The 6822-nt window shown below is 35.0% G+C and overlaps 1 pseudogene; it reads right to left on the reverse strand.

The window, feature by feature from the left end:
- Nucleotides 1-4721: 4721 nt before the first annotated feature.
- LOC136036602 (protein disulfide-isomerase A6 homolog) lies at nucleotides 4722-6072 on the reverse strand (annotated as a pseudogene).
- Nucleotides 6073-6822: the final 750 nt, after the last annotated feature.

The following is a 6822-nucleotide window of genomic DNA, read 5'->3' on the forward strand; positions in this document are numbered from 1 at the left end:
ATGAGTCGTATTTTAACAAATTTGTCATGTACTTCTTTAACTTCAAAATTAATTTTTAGTTGTAAGAAGGTTTCCAGCAAATGTTCCATTTTCGTCGAGGCCTCCGGTACTGAGGCAGCCTTTAAATTCCAAGCAATAATGTTGTCTTTCTTTTCCAAATTCTCCAATATGAGGACCCTATCAGTGAGAGGGCCTAATCCATGGGCTTCTTTCTTTAGTATATCTTTTAATTCTGCCTGAATCTTTGTTATTGTATCCGAGTGGGTTGCAGTTATGATTTCAATATCATCTACTTTGGAAGTTAGACCACTAATGTCTGAACGGATTTCGGATAATTCAAATCTCAAACCTTGTATCTCTTACCGCGTTGCTTTAACTGTTTCTAGAATCTGATGGACCGAACTGGTCAGCGCGTCAATCGAATCACGTATTGTCCCTTGGGCTGTTGAATCTTCCACAGATAATCGTGTGGATTCCATATCATTACGTCTCTTTTTCCTGTTCATAATAACTATTCACAGGTGTTCACAAGATTAGCATAAAATAAGTCAAAATGCGCGCTCTCTGATACTGAGATGTTAACTGGAGGAGAACATTGAATGAACATTGAGCATTGAAATGTTTAGTTCATACATTTCTGCCACTCCCCCAGTAAAGTCCTCCATGGCTTCAGAGGTGGTGCCGCTTTTAAGGGCTTCATAGCTACCATATAATTTTGCATAAGCCTTCTCTAACAATGCACCCCAAAATTCATTTTTCTCTTGGGATTGAAGGTAGACTAATCTATGACATCATCCACCCATTGGCCATACTGCCAAAACCTGAAGTGAAAAATTCCAGCATACTCGCCATCGTCGAAGGACTGATCATCAGGCGCAATTCGTTTAAAAAGAACTGTATTGATTGTAAGATTTGTCATAGCAGCCAAAAGCCAACAATCACCAAGCTCCCCTTGTTGATTATCAAATCTTGATGCATCGTTCACCACAAACTGTGGATCTGAACATATTTTATGGGGTCTTAGCCAACGAACTCTTCTAAATGGTCGTTTGCTGTAGAATAAAGAGAAGTCTTCAGCTGGGAAAGACGAATCTTCGAAAGGCTTCAGCCAAGCAGTATTCTTTGCTTTTTTCGTAGTCCTGGGGACTGGATCTGCTTTTTCCAGGTATGGGTCTTGTATGTTCATCAATCAACATAACTGGACAAGCTTTATGGTTGTGTCCAAGGTAGCAAACATCCACTTTACCACGGTTGTAGTTGAACGACGGGGTAGCACTGGTGGCTTTTTCAACAACGAGTTTTGTCAGACTATCAAGCAGTCCACTTTCACTTCCCTCTCCTCCTCCGGCACTTATAGACTCAGGGACAACGGTAAATGTGATAAATACATCCGTGTTTAACAAATTGGCCAATTATATTTAACGACGAATGAGTAATATATGCCCCAATGTAACCGGACGTGATCTAGACGTTATAGGATCTGTGTATCTAGCTATACACAAGGATAATGGGAACTTTCCTAGTCAATTTATAATTTGCAAAAACCATATGAGGCAATAATAGGAGCAAATTTTTAAAATGGAAATAAAGTATTATTAGATGTAGCAAATACAAAATTGGTCTACCCGACGGATAAATAAACAATCATAAATAACATCCAAACTAAATCGGTAAAAGCGAAAATAGGCAACATGAAGGAATATAGAGAAAAACAAATATATATCTATATATATATATATATATATATATATATATATATACTAGCTGTTGGGGTGGCGCTTCAAGCCACCCCAACACCTAGTTGGTGGGGGCGCTTCGCGCCCCCCCCCCCAAGCCCCCCCGCGCGCGTAAGTCGTTACGCGCAATATTAGTTACGCGCCATTGTAGTTGTGTCCCTATGTCCCACCTGTGAATATAGATAGATATATATATATATATATATATATATATATATATATATATATATATATATATATATATATGTTTTTAACTACGTAAAACTTGCGAATATACAACATTCTTTGCTGTCCCATTGTCTGTGCATATAAATAGATTTTCAGGTTTACCGACTCTTGAACATGCAACATATAATGGTCCATGGGAAAACAATCCGTATTCAGATCTATACCTCATGATTCTAATGATTGCCCTTGAGCTTTGTTGATGGTGATTGCTAATCGACCATTCCCTGAGTCGCCACCTTTTTTTAGTTTTTTTAGTTTTTTTAGTTTTTTAGCTTTTTTAGTTTTTTTATTAGTTTTTAGTTTTTTTTTTAGTTTTTGCCTTTTTTTAGTTTTTTCAGTTTTTTTTAGTTTTTAGTTTTTTACCTTTTTTTAGTTTTTTTTAGTTTTTTAGCTTTTTTAGTTTTTTTTTTCTTTTTAGTTTTTTTTGTAGTTTTTACCTTTTTTAGTTTTTTTTCTTCTTTTGTATTAGTGTGAAATAATTCAGACGTCATATGCGGACAAACACGACGTCACTCGACAGACAGACAGACAGACATAACCCACAAACAACTTATTTTTATATATATTTATTCATATTTTTTTAGTTTTCTTTTTCTCTTTTATTTTTCAGTTTTTTCTTTTTTTTAGTTTTTTTCTTTTTTAGTTTTTAGTTTTTTTTAGTTTTTTACCTTTTTTTAGTTTTTTTTAGTTTTTTTAGTTTTTTAGCTTTTTTAGTTTTTTTATTAGTTTTTATTTTTTTTGTAGTTTTTGCCTTTTTTTTATTTTTTTCAGTTTTTTTTTAGTTATTAGATTTTTACCTTTTTTTAGTTTTTTTTAGTTTTTTAGCTTTTTTAGTTTTTTTTTTCTTTTTAGTTTTTTTTGTAGTTTTTACCTTTTTTAGTTTTTTTTCTTCTTTTGTATTAGTGTGAAATAATTCAGACGTCATATGCGAACAAACATGACGTCACCTGATCCACAGATCCACACACAGACATCTTATTTTTATATATATAGATATATATATATATGTATATATATATATATATATATATATATATATATATATATATATATATATATATATATATATATATATATATATATATATATATATATATATATATATCTTCTATATATATAAAAATAAGTTGTTTGTCTGTCTGTCGACTGACGTCATTAGGAATGAGCTGTATGTCGTCATGAAGTTAGTTGTCGTCATGTTTGTTATGACGACGACATGTTTGTCAACTGATGAAATTACAGATCGGAACACCGGGACACAAATGACGACCAGGACAACAGGAAACAGGGAATATAAATGACGACCGGGACACTCAAAGAGAAATTACAGACCGTGACACCGGGACACAAATAACGACCGAATCTATCTATATATATATATAAACTACCGTTGGGGGACATATAAATAGATTGTGAGGTTTACCGACTCTTGAACATGCAACATAAAAAAAAAACTAAAAACTGAAAAACAAAAAAAAACTAAAAAAAGGAAAAAAACTGAAAAATAAAGGAGTCATTTGTGTCCCGGTGTCCCGGTCTGTAATTTCTATTCAAACAATCCCTGTGTCTCAGTCGTCAATTATATATCCTGCCTGTGCCCCGGGCGTCCCCGTTGTAGTTGTGTCCCTGTGTCCCGGTCGTCATTTATATTCCCGGTCGTGATTTGTGTCCGGATGTCCCAGTCTTTAATTTTTCTTTGAGGTTTCTTTATTTTTCAGACGTAAATACATATCGCCCAACCTTTGTATTTTACTAAAATCTGGTAGGCATTGATGACCTTATCCAAGTCAAAATCCCAAACCCAATCATCATCGCTATCATTTTCAGTTTTGATACGTTTTGACTCTCGCTGTCCAGGTGGATTTTCATCTAACTGCGCGGTTTTTCGTTCTTTAGCCGCAAGCTTTTTGGCATAAACCCTTTGAGCAGATTCCTTGGCTGTTTCTTCTGCCATTGTAGGATTTATACTAAAATTTCTCTTTGAATTAACTATTTGAGCAGCTTCCTCGGCTGTTTCTTCTGTCATTTTAAGATCTATACTAAACATTCCTCTTATGCCAAGCTTGCTAAAGCTCAAAAATTTATAATAAACCTCAAATTTTAGGTATCTGTTTTAAGGTTTCCGAATTACTTTAATCTATTGTTAAAATATTTCGAAATATTTATGCAATTCCCAGTTTTTACATTTTAGTTTGTTTTCGTTTATATATATAGAAGATATGATCTGGCGTAACGGACAGACAACTTATTTATATATATATATATATATATATATATATATATATATATATATATATATATATATATATATATATATATATATATATATATATATATATATATATATATATATATATATATATATATATATATATATATACGACAAGAATTCCAAATAGAAAAAAGAATTTTTCCCATGACAAAATTTTTGTTTCAAATTTATAAATTAAGATATTTCTAATACTTGGATATTGTTGTTTTGCATTTTTTTTGTTTTTTTTTCTGCATTTACGAGAGAGAGTGTACAGCTACCTATTATATGCCAAAATAAATGATCATTTGTTTTAAATGTGGCTTGGCTTTTATTCTAAAACATTGTATACGAAATTTATTTCTTAGCAAGAGTTACAAAAACTGACTAAACACAAGCAAACAACTTGTAAAATATTTCTAATTGGAAATTTAAATTTCCAAGAAAAAAAGGAATATCAGATATTTAAACAGTGAATTAACACAACTATAAAAAAAAACTATATGATTTAAAGCGGCGAATTATAATTCATCTTTCGGTAGTTCATCCAATTCGACGTCGGAGAGATCAATGTCTCACATTCGACTTCTAAAATAGCATCTTTTCCATCCCAAGTTTCAACATCCCAAATTTTGGGCAATTCAGCACCTCGAATGGGAGCTGTCGATCCTTTGCCATACGAGAGATCCCTTAAAAATTCATTGATTCCATCACTAGAGAAGGGGCCACGCAACGTCAAATACTTCATCTTCTTATGACTTATAACAGCCATAGATGGAAATCCAAAACCACCAAGTTCTAGAGCTTCTTCTAATTCTGGTTGACTGCTTGCTTCAGCCCAAAGCCATCCCCACATTTTCTTTTTGTATTTTTCTCCCATGGTTCTGAGAATTTTCAAGTAGTTATTGCGACATTCAGATTGACAGCCGTATATGTTTGGCAGAATTGAAATAACGCAAAGTGGATGATCGACACAGGCAGACTTGAAGACTGCCTCAGATGTTATCTGTTCTATTTCCGGAGCCGGTACACTTTCTGCTGCTTTCTCAAGAGCCCAGGATACAATATCTTGTGAAAATCTGCCACCATCATAATCTTGTGCTGAATGTTTATCCTTCTTACCAGATGGGAAATACTTGATTGTTGGGTAGCCTTGAACACCATACTCTTGCGCCTTGATTGAGCGAACTGTCGCATCAAGAGCTCCCAGTTTGACTTTGCCTTTAAGTCCAGTGGCTGCTTGAGCCAAATAAGGTGCCAGGTTTTGACAGTGGCCACACCATGGTGCATAAAATTCGACAAGCCACAAATCATCGGATCCAAGAACAAGTTTGTCAAAGTTGTCATCAGTCAGTTCAATAACATCGCTACTACCCGAAGAACTACTCTTCTTTCCACCCATTTGATTATTGACTTTCGCTTTTAAAGCTTTGAAAGCAGCATCTATGAGCCCATCAGTAGTTCTTGCTCCATTGTAATCTTCTGGCTTCTTTTTATTTGCTCCAAAAATTGTAATTGTTGGGAAACCACGCACACCGAACTCACCACCAAGTGAATTATGCTCGTCAGCATTTACTGCACCAACTTTCACAACACCCTTCAAACCTTTTGCAGCTTTAGCATATTCTGGAGCTAAACTTTTACAGCGTCCACACCAAGGAGCAAAAAATTCTACAATCCAAATGTCATCACTTTTTCTCACAAGAGAATCAAAATTTGAAGGGGTCAATTCAACCACATCACTATTGGAAGGATACAAACATGATCCATAGTGGAGCACAAACAAAATACCTAAGAATTTAAAGTTCATTCTTCGACAGCCTTTTGATGAAGATTCAGAAAATTTTCTTTAAATTATAAATAAACTAGCTGTTGGGGTGGCGCTTCGCGCCATCCCAACAGCTTCGCGCCCCCCTCCAAGCCCCCCCGCGCGCGTAAGTCGTTACGCGCCATATTAGTTACACGCCATTGTAGTTGTGTCCCTATGTCCCACCTGTGAATATAGATAGATATATATATATATATATATATATATATATATATATATATATATATATATATATATATATATATATATATATATATATGTTTTTAACTACGTAAAACTTGCGAATATACAACATTCTTTGCTGTCCCATTGTCTGTGCATATAAATAGATTGTCAGGTTTACCGACTCTTGAACATGCAACATATCATGGTCAATGGGAAAACAATCCGTATTCAGATCTATACCTCATGATTCTAATGATTGCCCTTGAGCTTTGTTGATGGTGATTGCTAATCGACCATTCCCTGAGTCGCCATCGTCATTTATATATCCCCCTGTGCACCCCGGCGTCCCCTTTGTAGTTATGTCCCTGTGTCCCGGTCGTCATTTATATTCCCTGTGTCCCGGTCGTCATTTGTGTCCCGGTGTCCCAGTCTCTGATTTCTCTTTGAGTGTCCCGGGCGTCATTTATATTCCTTGTGTCCCGGTGTCCCGGTCGTCATTTATATCCCCCTGTGCTCCCCGGCGTCCCCGATGCTCAAAGAGTCTATGCCAAAAAACTTGCTGCTGATAGAGAAAGTCAGAAAAGAAAGCGTGCCGAGGAACTATCAGCAGCAAG

This window comes from Artemia franciscana, chromosome 15, assembly GCF_032884065.1.
Source record: "Artemia franciscana chromosome 15, ASM3288406v1, whole genome shotgun sequence".
NCBI lineage: Eukaryota > Metazoa > Arthropoda > Branchiopoda > Anostraca > Artemiidae > Artemia > Artemia franciscana.